A 13,893-nucleotide genomic window follows, 5' to 3' on the forward strand; every position below is an offset into this window, starting at 1 on the left:
CGCAAGATCCAACCAATCACAAAGCACCTCTTTCCATTCCAAGATAAAAGATCAAGTTGGCCAGACAAAAATCAAATATCAGAGAAGAAATGCGAGGCTATAATAATCAAGAATGAATATGTTTTCATAGATATGATCATAATCAAACAATTCATCGGATCCCAACAAACACATCGCAAACGAAAGAGTAAAATCACATGGATCTCCAAGAGACCACTGTATTGAGAAACCAAACGAGAGAGAAAGCCATCTAGCTACTGCCTACGGACCCGTAGGTCTGATGTGAACTACTCACGCATCATCGGAGGAACACAAATGGAGATGGTGAACCCCTCCACGGTCGTGTTCTTCTCTGGTAAAGGCTATAGATAGGTTTTCGTGGCTCCCGAACTTGCGGCGGCTGAAATAATTTTTCATCGACTCCTCTAGGGTTTTTGGAATATTGGGGTATTTACAGAGCTCGGAGGTAGTGCAGAAGCTTTGGGAGAGCCCCACTAGACACCAGGGCAGGCCAAGGGCCTCTGGCGCGCCGTGGTGTCTAGTAGGACCCTAGGCCTTGACTGCTGCTCAATCTTTCCCCCCAAGTTTCCTTCTGGTCTAAAAAAAACTCTGTAAATCACATTCAAAGTGCACCTAACCATTCAAACTGCACCATGAATAGTCCAATCCCCTAACCGTTCAAACTGTACCATGAATAGTCCGCTTCAATGCGTCTCCAAATCACATATTTTTTGTTAAGAATAAAATCTTTGCATGGTATCTTCGTCGCGGGGTCATTCTTACGAAAGATAACCTTATTAAGAGGAACTGGCATGCAAATCCGCAGTGTGTTTTTTGTCATCATGATGAGACAATAAAACATTTATTCTTCCAATGCAAATTTGCTCGTTTTATATGATCAGTCATCCAAATAGCTTCTGGTTTGTATCCTCCTTGTAGTGTTGCTAATGTATTTGCCAATTGGCTAGATGGGATTGATCACAAGTTTAGAACACTTCTTAGGGTGGGAGCGTTTGCCGTTATTTGGTCGCTCTGGCTGTGTAGAAGTGATAAGGTTTTTAACGATAAAAGTATTTCTTCTATGCAGGTTATTTACAGATGTACCGGGACTCTTCATTTATGGTCCTCTCTATAACGCATGGAGAATCGAGACCTGTTTACGAAGGTGTGTACACGATTGGAGGCTACGACGAGGGATATGTTTATCCAACATGGGTGGCAGGATGATCTTAGGGTTTGCCCTCCTACGCTTTAGGCGTTATAAAGACTATGCATGTCGCAATGTATTTTGTCTTTTTATTTTCATTTGATCAAGAGGACATTGTTTGTTTTCTTCATTGCAAAAAAAAAAGACATTGTTTGACTGTGTGCATTTTAGTTATGCAGAGACCAGGTGTAACCGCTTACTTTAAGTAATAAAACGCCCTTTTTCGAAAAAAATCACATATTTTTCAGGTCCCAAGCCAATCTCATCAGCAAGAAGAGCACTAGGGCTAAAGCCATGAATTCTGTGAACCTGGCGATTGCTAACCACTTCGCCTTCAATGACGGTTCCATGATCTCCTCTTCTCATACAAACTCCTGGTCGTCTTCCTCATGAAGATGCATGCTACCGGATCCCTGGTGCCTTAGAGCATCTGCAACAGGCGCGCTTCGCGCCGCGCCTAAAAAACAAGTTTGCAGCGCGCTGGGCGACTGGTTTTACGCGTCGCGCAGCGCGCTGGGCGACTGGTTTTGCGCGTCGCGCAGCGCTGGCTCCAGCAGCCGCGCTGGTTTGCAGCGAGCGCGCTCCGCTCCAGCATCGTGCAAAAATGCAGCGCGCACAAATTTTTTTAATAAATAGATTGCATTTAAATAAAAAAGATACAAAGTTATTTTACATAGATAGCAACTAGATAGGTAGTTCGAAAACATAGATAGATAGTTCGGTGCTAGATAGTTCGATAAAAAAAATAATAATCCTAGTTGCTCCAGTCATCTGCACCACCATCGTCGTCGGTGTCGTCGGAGGTTGACAGCCAAATGTCAAACCATCGTTCATCTTCTTCAGTGAAGAAGGAACTCCCGCCTGCATTGACGAGGTCGGCTTGCGCACACGCCAAAGCCTTCCGACGACGTCTATCCAACCGCTCCTCGCGGCGCCGGCGCGTGTCCTCCTCGCGACGCCGTTCCCAGTACTCCTGCTCGTAGGCGACGTCTTCCGGGTGGCGCCGGCGCCACTCCGCCATGACCCGCTCGTCCTCCTGGGCGACGAGGAGGCGGCGCTGCATCGCAGTGTGCTCCGCACGGTCTTGTGCGGAGTTAAGACGAGGCGGCGGGGCCAGGTCTAATGCCTGCTGGAGCGTGCGGATGTCGGGGAAGTTCATCTGCAGTCGCGGCCTGCCTAGGCGCCACGCCGCCGCGTCGAACGCGCGGGCGGCCTCGTGCGCCGTGTCGTACGTGCCGAGGCTCAGCCGGAGATCGCCGGAGCGTATCTCGGCATAGAACCCGCCGTTGGGGCGCTGACGAACGCCGCGGTAGCCCGACGCAGACCGGCGGCGCGGCGGCATGGTGGCTCGTCGGCGGCGGCGGCGCGAGAAGGGAGAGAGAGCGCGGCGCGAGAGGCAGGGAGAACGCGGCGGCGGCGCGAGCGGCAGAGGAGGAGAGAAGAGAGAACGCGGCGCGAGAGGTAGGGCAGCGCGCTGCCTTTTATGGCGCGCGCGGGACGTGGCGCCGCAAAAATGACGCGCGGGCTGCCGCCTTTTCGCGCGCGCTAGCGGTTCCCACGCGCGCGCTTTTCCCACCGCCGTTGGAGCGCGCATTTCAGTCCCGCGCGCGATAAACTGACGTTTTTCAGCGTGCGCTGCTTTTTGCGCGCCTATTGGAGATGCTCTTAGACCCACTCGTGTCACCTCTTTCCATCAGACTTGTTTTCTACCTTCTTGAGAACCTTAGTCCTCGGTAGCCCCTAGACGGGACTTCGGGGACAATCATGGATGGAGATTTGTTCATGGCATGAGGAGGGTGAGAGTCACTGGCAGAGGAAAGAGAAATCCTAGCCGGCTCAACGATCAATCTGACGGCTAAGCAAGCGGCGAATGATGTGCTTGCATCAGCCGGCTAAACGATAGAGTTTTCTTTATAAATTTCTAGAAACAATTTGGACACTGGATACACGGGGTATGGAGTATAGTGGAAATGATTACATACGTACCCAAACATTTAACTTATTGCGTTGTAAAATAAATAAATCATTGCACTAAAAATAAAAGATGTGCCGTATGGTGTCTATCCAGATCCAGATGGCCCGGTCAGCTACGCTTTACCAAGAGGAACGGAAACTTGTGACCAGTCTCCTGGGTACGGGGCGTGGAGCGTGACATATAAGAGCCCGACGGCGCCAATGCCCATGACCAACATGACGAACAGGATGATGGGTCTCTTCCCCCACTTCCCCATGATGCCGAGTGCAAACGGGTAGAGAAGCACGAGGATCCCGACGTTGAACACCATGCCGAGGAGTGCGTGCCACGCCTCATCTGTGTAGAAGCCCCATGTCGCCGCCTTGCCTATCGCCGCCCCGACAGCCGCGACGTTGACGACAATCACCGCGGCGGTCGGACCAGCAGCGGCACCCACCGTACTGTGTAGAGGTCGGCGAACTTGTCGTTGGAGCATGCCTCCGTCTGCTTGGACGTGAGCCTGAAGTATATCCCCTTACCCGTGACGAGCTTCCACAACATGTAGAGCACCACCGTCGGGTACACGCCCGTCGCCCCGATCATGTAGAACTGCTCGTTGCGGAACCAGTCGAGCAGTGTGATCCCTGACCATCTCACTTCGAACATGCCGATCATGTGCACCATGGCTATGACGGCGATGAGGTACGCCATGTACGTGCCGAACGGCCTCTGGATGTAGAGCTGCTCGGAGAAGAGCCACATGACAGGGAAGAAGTTGTACGCCAGGATGAACACCGTGACGATCGGGTACGTCGACATGTTGAGGTAGGCGATGCGCTGCAGAGGGTGGAGCCGGCGGCTGGCGATGAGGGCGTTGCTGTGGGAGAAGAACACCTCGAGGGAGCCGCCCGACCACCGAAGCACCTGGTAGAGGCGCTCGGTGAGATTGATCGGAGCCGTTCCGCGAAACGCCGCAGGTTCCATGGAGCAGTACATGGAACGCCACCCTTGCCGATGGATGCGGAATCCAGTCACCACGTCCTCCGTCGCGATGTTGTACACCCATCCAGCATCTCTCCCCCATGAGCTCCCGTCCTCGTAAGCGCATGTCATCAAGGTAGCTAAGTCCTTGCTGAGGCCCTCGTCGATCTTCACCAAAGTTGATGAACGGCGTCGAGTAACCGAACTCACCGGTCCTACGCACAAGTTTAGTGTTCTCTGCTCTATAGCATGGAGGCTCGATGCCATAGAGCGCGACACGTACGACTGAACATGGTGCCGGTGCCGAGGTAGGTAGGCCCCTGGAGGCCGTTGAGCGCGAGCATGGTGCCGTCGAAGAAGACACGGTTGTGGTTGGCGTAGCGATCAGTCGGGTCGACGTCGTCAAACCGCTGCAGGAACTGGACGAACGCCGTGTTCTGACCATCACGAGGGTCGAGCATGAAGCACATAGGGGCACGGAGAGCTTGCGAGTTGTTGATGTAGTGGTCACAGTCAAAATTGATGACGAAGGGCGCGTTGGAGGGCAGCGCGGAGACACGGAGCATCACGTTCATGGCGCCGGCCTTCTTTTGGTTGTCATGTAGACGAGCATGGGTAGTCTCGTGTCAACGTTGCTGAAGTCAAATGGGTTGTCGGTGCTCGCGGGCGATCCGAGCTGTGGTTTACAGCTTCGTTTTTTCTTCTCTTCGGCGTTCTGTATCCTTGTGTGGATAGTCAAGTTGGCCGGTGTTGTCTTGTGTGGGCTGTTGTGACTGTTTTAATTAACCTGGTTTTTCATATATTAATCGACAACTTTTCTCTTCCTTTTAATGAATTGAGATCCTCCGGACCCAAATTGGAAAAAGGATAATGCTTCTCCCACCCCACACTTTCCAGTGACAAAGGGTGTGGAAACATACAAGCCCACATGATGCATTTCCAAAATGCCGATCCAGAACCTGGATTAGCCATTTTCAAAAAAAAAAAAAAAAAAAAAAAAAACCTGGATTAGCCAAGAGTACATTGGGACAAGCAATGTTGTATTTAATATCTAGGTATTTTTTCCAATCACTGGGTCAACTATCAAAATACCTTTCTCTGCGTGAGGCAAGGATGTCAAATTAAAATCCCTAAGATTTGGTCCTCCCATACCTCTGAAAGATTTCTTCCTTGACACAAGCCCCAAAGTTGGCAAGATGTACTTATGCTCATCTCCAAGATTACCCCGAGATATGAGGCATGTGGGAGGTAATAACATTGATGGTCCATTTGAAGTATTCCGTCATACACATAAGATAGGCGGGAATATTAACAATACAAGTACCAAGCAAGATCAGCTTACCCCTATAAGACAGGATTTTACCGTGGGAGCCAGAGATATTCTTAATAATTCTATCAACCTCATGATGAATATCTTCCCTCCTAAGCTTTTTATAGTGCAAATGCACGCCCAGATATTTACAAAGAAAATCACCAATTCTGCAGCAACAAATCTAAAGAGTTAGCCAAATGCTCTTCCACATTAATAGTATAAATATCACTTTTATGAAATAGAATTCTTATACCAAAAAGTTTCTCAAAGCAAGGCAAGGTCCAGTTAAGATTTCTAGCCTGATGTAGAGAGTTATTCAAGAAAAGAACAGTATTAACCGCATATTGGCGACTCACTACACCCCCATGAATAACATTAGGTATTAAACCGTAAATTAAATTTTATTAACATTGTTTATTAACATCTTACAAAAGACACCAGCAACCAAGTGTTATTCCTGTAACCAAAATAAATTAAGGTATGTTAGTATCATAAATTAAGTACGACACAAAAGGGGATCTAGGATAAAGTGCTACAAATCTGTCTAATCCACTTATCCCGAAAACCTCTAGAAGAGAGTATTTCCACAAGGAAACGCCAAACCACTTTGTCATAGACCTTCTCATAATCAATTTCCAAAACCAGGCAACTAGAGCCAATTCTAAGAATCTCATGAATCACTTTAGCATCTGTATGAGCTTAAATAAGAACAATGGAGCTTGGTTTCAAATGCAAAATCATTTAGGAGCTACTGAAAAAATAAATTCAATGATGAATAGTGATGTTTCTTCTTCAGCTTTATTCGATTTCGATATTGTCTCTTTGCACCTCATAAATGAATTTGTGTTTTAATTTAGAACTTCACATGCTAATAAAACACCACTTTCAACATATTGTGTATTTTTAAAGATTTTTCTTAGAATTTTTGAGACATAATTTTGAACGCGGTATGAACCGGTTTCCACCAAAGCTTGGTTTCCATGTGATATTTTCTTGAAGTGCAACTACACGTTTTTACCCCCCCTCCTTCTCGACTTCCGCTCTCGGGCGACTCGGGGGGGGGGGGGGGGGGCAAAACCCTAGGTGTCGCCCGTCCCCCCTCCCCTGTGCCCTCCTCCCCCGCCGTCGCAGGCGGCCGTTGCCGGGCATACCCGCGCGCAAGAGGCGACGGCGGGGCGTCCTCGCGCACCCGCCTTGGCCGCTAGAGGCTTATTCGTCTCGTCTTAGGTCCCGCCGCCTCGTCCCCTCTGCTTCTTCGGGCCCTGTCGATGTCGGGCCCCGGTGTCGCGTCTTTGGTGCGGTGGAGCTCCACCGGTGGGTGCGGGTGCTGGTGCCGGTGCGCTCCCTAGGACCAAGGTCTCCCTCACCTGGATCTGGCATAAGGGACGCCCTATTTTGCCTCTGCCTATCAGATCTGGCCGGCGCAGACCAGGGTTGGGACCCTGTGGCTTCAGCTGCCCCTATGCTCAGCCCTCGCGGCTGGTGGGCACGGGCTCGTTGGATCCGCCCGGATCTGAATGGCGTGGTACTCCCCCCATCTAGGTCTTCCCGTATGTCCTGGTGGCTGCTGCAGTGTTGTTTGGTGGTGACGGTGTGGGTCTCTGCTCCTGTTTCAGCGGGATGTGCACGGTGGGTGGATGCCGGGGCAGCGGCCTCGGGCAAGGCGGGCGGTGTCGTCTCTTCAACGAGCGACGATCGTGGGTGCTAGCCCGTGATTTCGGCCGTGCGGACGACAAGGTTGCGACAGACGTGTTCTACAGTGGGTCCAGGTGCCCCGTCACCCGACGTGCCCACAGCGACGAAGTCCAACCCCTCCGGTGGCTTGCGCTCCCCTAGTAAGGTTCTTGGTCGGGTGGTGGGGCTGTAGAGTGGGGCTGGGAGAAACCCTTGCTCAGCGACGGTGACCACAACAATGTCGGCGACATCTTTGCGTCGGGTCCCTTCTTAGGGCCAGTTCTTTTGCTGGCTTCTAGAATAAGCTGGAATAAGCTACCCCCTACCCAGCTTATTCTAGAAGCTCTATCAAATTTATTTATTCAGAAGTCTACTAATTAAGACTTGACTAATAGGCTTGTAAAAAAATATTTTTGGTTGGGCTTCTAGAATAACCTGGGTAGGGGGCAGCTTATTCTAGAAGCTCAAAAAAGCCAACAAAAGAACTGGCCCTTAGAGGCCTTGTCGAGGTCCCCTTCCACCCTTCGCTTTGCTCTTCATTTGGCGAAAGCCTTGGTTGACCTTGTGGGCGGCGGCGGCATACCTCGTCGCTCCCCTTCCTCAAGGTGTCGCATGGGGTTCGTGGAAGTAAAGTTTGGCGTTTTTTGGTTCCTTGTGTGGGGGTGTTTGACGGCGGTAATGTGTGCAGCGATTCCATATTTTCTACCGCCGAAGTTCGTTGTAGGACACTCATCTTCAGCTTGCATTTACTGTTGTGGTTGGCTCTTGTCGTCGGTGAGGTCGTCGGAGCCCTACGATGGTGGTTCGCTCTCTGGTCCCTCAAGCCCGGGATATGCTCAGTTGAAATTGTCCAAGCGGCTCCAGGGTGAGCTCTCTGCCTTTCGACGTTACGGCACCCTCGAGCATGGGCGAGAGGATTGGGTTCCTCTTTGAAGGTAATTCAGATGGTTGGTTAGCTGGTTTTTCTGGGGAGCAGGCAAAGATGTGGTTACCGAAGCTGGTGCTGCTCGGTGTCTTCATCCTGATGATATATAGTGTGGCTACGGCCCGCCTTCGTGCAGTAGGCTGAGCTCTTCATTCTAGTTTTTGTTTGTCGGATGCATTGTTAGGCTGTTAGCTGTCCTAGCATTTTGTATCTTTGTCGTTTTTTGTTTTTCTATTCTCTGTACGCTGTGCGGTGTAATCCTGGTTGGTTGATAGCTTTGTTTATTCAAAGCCGGGCTCTGCGTAGGCCTTGGTTCCACTAAAAAGCGCAACTAGGCTACATTTGCTCTTGCAACACCCCGTGCATTTGGAATCCCACTCGAAGGAGCATGTGGGCAGACATACGAACATGGTGGAGATTGTACTTGTTCCAGCCCACCCACATATAATGCTCTCATCTCACCTCAGCGCCTTCCGCACCAAGCTAGCATAACAATGCTCACATGCCTGCTTGCGTGCTCTGTCCCAACGAATGCGATGTATTCGCTCACATGGTGCCATCCTCCATCTCGTTTGACTTGTTGACCATGGGCAGATTTGACCGTTAACTTCTGTAAAAAAAAAATGTGAGTTTGAATTTTTTTTGCCAATTTGGAAAATGTTCATGAATTTATTAAACATGTGCATGAAGCTGAAAAATGTTCAAATCTTTGAAAAATAGTACATGAATTTTCAAAAGGTACACAAATTAATAAAGATTCAAGGAAGAAAAATTGTTCATAAATTTGAAATAGAATATAAAATAAAAAATATTCAAGCATTTTAAACAATATAACAGATTCAAAAATGATCAGATAAACTGAAAAATAAATCAAAAATCGACAACAAATAAAATATGGTGAAACCGGAAACCAAGAAAACCTGACGCGGGAAACAAGAGTGGGTTAGGAGATAAAGGGCTGGCGGCCCACATGGGTAGGGATGTGTGCGCCGTAACAAAGGATTCGACGTTATTTCTTCAATGGAATGACGGCTTTCCTTATGTCTCGGTCACAGCAAGACCTAGGGAAACCTCGCGTCAAGAACAGCGCGAGATTGGCCATGCCAGGTGTGCTGGAAGCCAGAATCTCATTTTTGTTTATTGTTTCTACTTTTATTTTTGATTTCTATTTATATACTTCTTTGTACTTTCGGAATCTTCTTAATAAAATATAGTACAAACAAAGAATTATGTAACACATTTGAAACAAAATAACCAAGAATATGAATAATATTAAATGCGTGTAGATAAAATGTTTCTCATGTATACAAAAATTATAAATGAAAAAATATGCATGTGACGAAAAAGTTGATAATTTAATTAAAAAATAAAAATAAAATATTTTCTGAAATGATGAAAAATATTTGAAAACTTTTACTGAAGCATTTGAAAACTGTTAAATACGTATACGAAATTATTGACCATGTATTCTGAAAATGTTAATCTTGCATTTGAAAAAGATAATCATTACCAAGTATTTTAATAATGTTAAATGCATATATAAAAAGGTTGACTATGTATAAAAAAATGTTAACATTGTATCTATAAACAGTTAATCAAGCATTTGAAAACTGTTAAATACGTATACAAAATTATTGACCATGTATTCCGAAAATGTTAATCTTGCATTTGAAAATAATAATCTTTACCAAGTATTTTAATAATGTTAAATACATATATAAAAAGGTTGACTATGTATAAAAAAATGTTAACATTGTATCTATAAACAGTTAATCAAGCATTGGAAAAAGTGTCAAAATGTGTATAGAAAAAGTAGTCATCATTTATTGAAAAAAATCAAGGATTTAAAAAAGATAAAAAATATGTATATAATATGGGCACCGCTACGCGTCCTCCGATGAATGTTTAGTAAATATCCACCACCAAAATAACCGTCGGATCTCCACGCGCAAAGCCGTCCACGCCTGTCCGATCTCATTACGGGGACACGACTTGTTCTCTTTCTGAAACAACAAGACAGTTGCAGAAACAACCGGCTGATCTTTTTTCCGTGCGCGTGCCAAATCGTTTTTTCTTTAAAACAAGACCTATGTTTTCTGAAACAAGAACGCTGCTGCAGAAATGATAGCCGTAGGATCGCGAGCTCGACAATCGTCTGATCTTCTTCCGTACATGCGCCAAACCGTTTTTTCTTTGAAACAATACCTATGTTTTTTTAAATAAGAACGCTGTTGCAGAAGAAAAAAAAATCCACAATCGTGCAGCAGAGTGGCGTCTTTCACCACTGTAACCAAGTTGTTTTATAGAAAATACTTTGCAGCATATATCTTGTTGCAGAAATCTTTGTAACACATGTCTTGTTGCAGAAATCCAGCTTGAGTCGTTGTCCTTCCAGTCGCACGAGTCTCCGCCGCTGCAAACTCTTTTTTCTGAAACAAATGCTCAGTAACAGAAAAACATGGACACAGAAAAGCTTGCTCACGATTTCAATGAATAATAATAAGTAATAATAAAATAAAAATAAGTAAAAATAATATTGAATTTCAATGAAAATAAAAGAAGTAACAATATTATTTTATTTATTTATTTCCATTTATTCATTTAATATGGCATAATTAGTATCTTTAAATCTATAAATCGAAATTCAAAAAAAATATCCAATTATTATCAAAACAATGTGCGGAATGCAAATATGACATCATTTATTTTTTTTAAAGTAAAATTAACATTATTTATTTTAAAAAGGTAAAATATGACATAATTAATAATAAAAAATTAAGCTAAATAACCGCGAAATTGAAAAGCACTACAAATGAAATCTGAAAAGGCTGAAACTTGGCATGCTATCATCATTTTATCCACATAACATGTGCTAAAAAGTTGACAATGTTACGAAAAAAACTGCACGCACTTCGTGTATAAAAAGACAATCTCTTTCGATGTATGAGGGTTTCGCACGAAAACTTAGATTTCACAAAAACATTTTATTTTTTAAAACTTAATTTAAATCCATACTTTTTGTGTTTTTAATATGCACCATTCAAAGCCACGTTATCAATTTTCAACCCTTTCTGACTTCATTTGCAATGTTTCATGCATTTAATGATTTTCTAAGCTAAATGACCATGACATTGAAAAGCACTACAAATAAACTCTGAAAAGGCTGAAACTTAGCATGGTATCATCATTTCAACAACATAACATGTGTTAAAAAGTTGAGAGGTTTACGACAAAAACTAGATGCACATCGTGTATAAACTGGACAATTTCTTTCGAAGTATAAGAGTTTCGAACCAAAACTCATGTATTATAAATGCATTTCATTTTTTAACTTATTTTAACTCCAGACTTTTTGTGCGTTCAATATGTACCATTCAAAGACACATCATCAATTTTCAAACCTTTCTGACTTCATTGCTTTTTCATGCATTTTATGATTTTAGAGCTATAAAACAAAAAGAGCTAAACAAAATCTATTTTTGATTAAAAGACACATTTAAATTAACCTAAAAATTTCCAAATTTAATATAATGATAAAACAATTTAATATTAAACAACATGAAAAAGAATCATTCAAAAATCCATTTTAAAACTAAAGTGATTCACACAAATTTCAATAAATTCAAATTCAAACTATTCAAGTTTGAAAACTACTCGCAGTAACAGAAAGTTTATAATTTTTTTGGCCTAAAGAAAAAAGATTCATTCAAAAAAATCTAAATATTCTAACAGTTAATCCAAATCAAAATACAGAAATTGTCCTGTTTAGAAAGAAAAACAAATAAAAAAAGAGAAAATAGACCTTTAGTCTCGGTTGGAGCCACCAACCGGGACTAAAGGTCCCTTCACGCAGAGAATTTGATCCACCAAAAAGAAGGACCTTTAGTCCCAATTGGTGGCACCAACCGGGACTAAAGGGAGGACCACACTAAAGGGAGGACCTTTAGTCCCGGTTGCACATACCACACGGGACTAAAGGTGGTAAAAACCCCTTTAGTCCCGGTTGGTGTCTTCAACCGGGACTAAAGGTCTCATTCGAACCGGGACTAATTTCTATCGAGCTCCGTCCGGCGTTCTGGCCGCTCGAACCGAGACTAATGCACGCATTAGTCTCGGTTCGTAATTCGACTGAGACTAATTCTCTTATCAGGCCAGGACCAAAGCCATGTTTTCTACTAGTGATGTGCTGAAAAAGCTGACATGTATTTGAAAAAATTAAAACAAATAAATAATAATAACGATCATTATAATAAACCATTGATAAATACACAAATAGAATGATATGTGAAAACTTCGCAAAAACGGTTCAAGAACCGGTGGAACGTTGCACGAACTGATTTTTTTTTTGAGGGGAACGTTGCATGAACTGATTTTTTAGGGGAACGTTGCATGAACTGTTTTTTTAGGTGAACCAGAGATTTCATTCATTGTTCAACATAAGAGGAATACAAGACATACACTAGTGGAGAAAGGGGTATTAGAACCGGTTGGTAAGGGCCTTTGGACCCGGATACACATCCGGTGCTACGTATCCGGGACTAAAGGCCCCCCCCCTTTAGCACCGGTCTCTTACAAACCGGTGCTAAAGGCCTCCACGTGGGCGTCGAAGAGTGCGCGCAGGCGGAGGACCTTTAGAACCGGTTGGTAACACCAACCGGTCCTAATGCTTTTTTTTTCTTTTTTTTCCTTTTCTTTTCAGGGTTTCCGATTCCGTATTTCGGTGTTTCCGTGTTCCGTATTTTCAGGGTTTTCGTTTACGTGTTTCCGGTTCCGTATTTCCGTTTACGTCTTTCCGATTCCGTGTTTCCGGTTCCGTATTTCCGTTTACGTCTTTCCGATTCCGTGTTTCCGATTCCGTGTGTCCGTGTTCCGTTTTTTACGAACACGGAATCGGAAACACGTATCCGGAAACACCGATTCTGTGTTTGCGGTTAAGTGTTTTCGATTCCGTGTTTGCGGTTAAATATTGATGCACCAAATAAAAGTACATATATACATGTAACACGAAGTACTGGACCGATTATCATTACATAATTTGAAGTTCGTTTCCTATAGCTCTATACTTGCATAGAGAAGGGAGCTGGCTATTGGTTCATAGGATGGAAAAATTCTCCGCCTTCATCTATGACTTGCATGAGGAGAAATCCTGCCAATTCTCTGCAACTGCCTTGCAACGTTGGATTGGTCTTAGCATCGCCCGCTTTCGTTGCAACTTTAAAAGAAGTAGATGAAAACAATTAAGTTATGAACAAAACTAACATAATTGATGGCAACATAAATAAAGTTGTGAAGATCTGGTTACGTACCTCTAGATTTCTGGAAGTACGGGATTTCTCATTGATAATCCTGTGAATGTACTCGCAAACATAGTATCCACAATAATCAGTGCCCTGTGGTTGTTGCGGGACGCCCTATATACGAGAACATAATTCAGTCAGATTAATAATAATCAAGAGAATGGTAATGGTATTGAAACCAGGGTACGTAGTACTACTTACTTTGTTAATCTGAAAGTGGAGCTTGTCTGCCCATGTACCGGGTTCTTCCTTGATGAACATTTGCCAAACCCTGGCTGACAAAGAAAAATGAATACAAGAGTTAATTATTACTTACTTGATATCAGGAAATGAACGAAAAAGAGGCCGATGAACGAAAGAGGCCGATATATATATACCTTTGAAGCATCTGACGCGCGCTCTTCCATTTGTCAGCGTCCTAGGTTAATGGGTCCCAGAATTCAACTTGTCCTTGATCGATTCTAATGATGAACAATATGAAGTGGGACCTGCGCACGTGTACATACGCAGTCATGCATACTCATCAATTACAATTAACATCAG

General features: G+C 44.4%; 1 pseudogene; it reads right to left on the reverse strand.

The window, feature by feature from the left end:
* Positions 1 to 3,267: 3,267 nt before the first annotated feature.
* Positions 3,268 to 8,206, reverse strand: LOC123428966 (annotated as a pseudogene).
* Between the last annotated feature and the right edge of the window lie 5,687 nt (positions 8,207 to 13,893).

The sequence above is a fragment of the Hordeum vulgare genome, chromosome 2H (genome assembly GCF_904849725.1).
Source record: "Hordeum vulgare subsp. vulgare chromosome 2H, MorexV3_pseudomolecules_assembly, whole genome shotgun sequence".
Lineage (NCBI taxonomy): Eukaryota > Viridiplantae > Streptophyta > Magnoliopsida > Poales > Poaceae > Hordeum > Hordeum vulgare.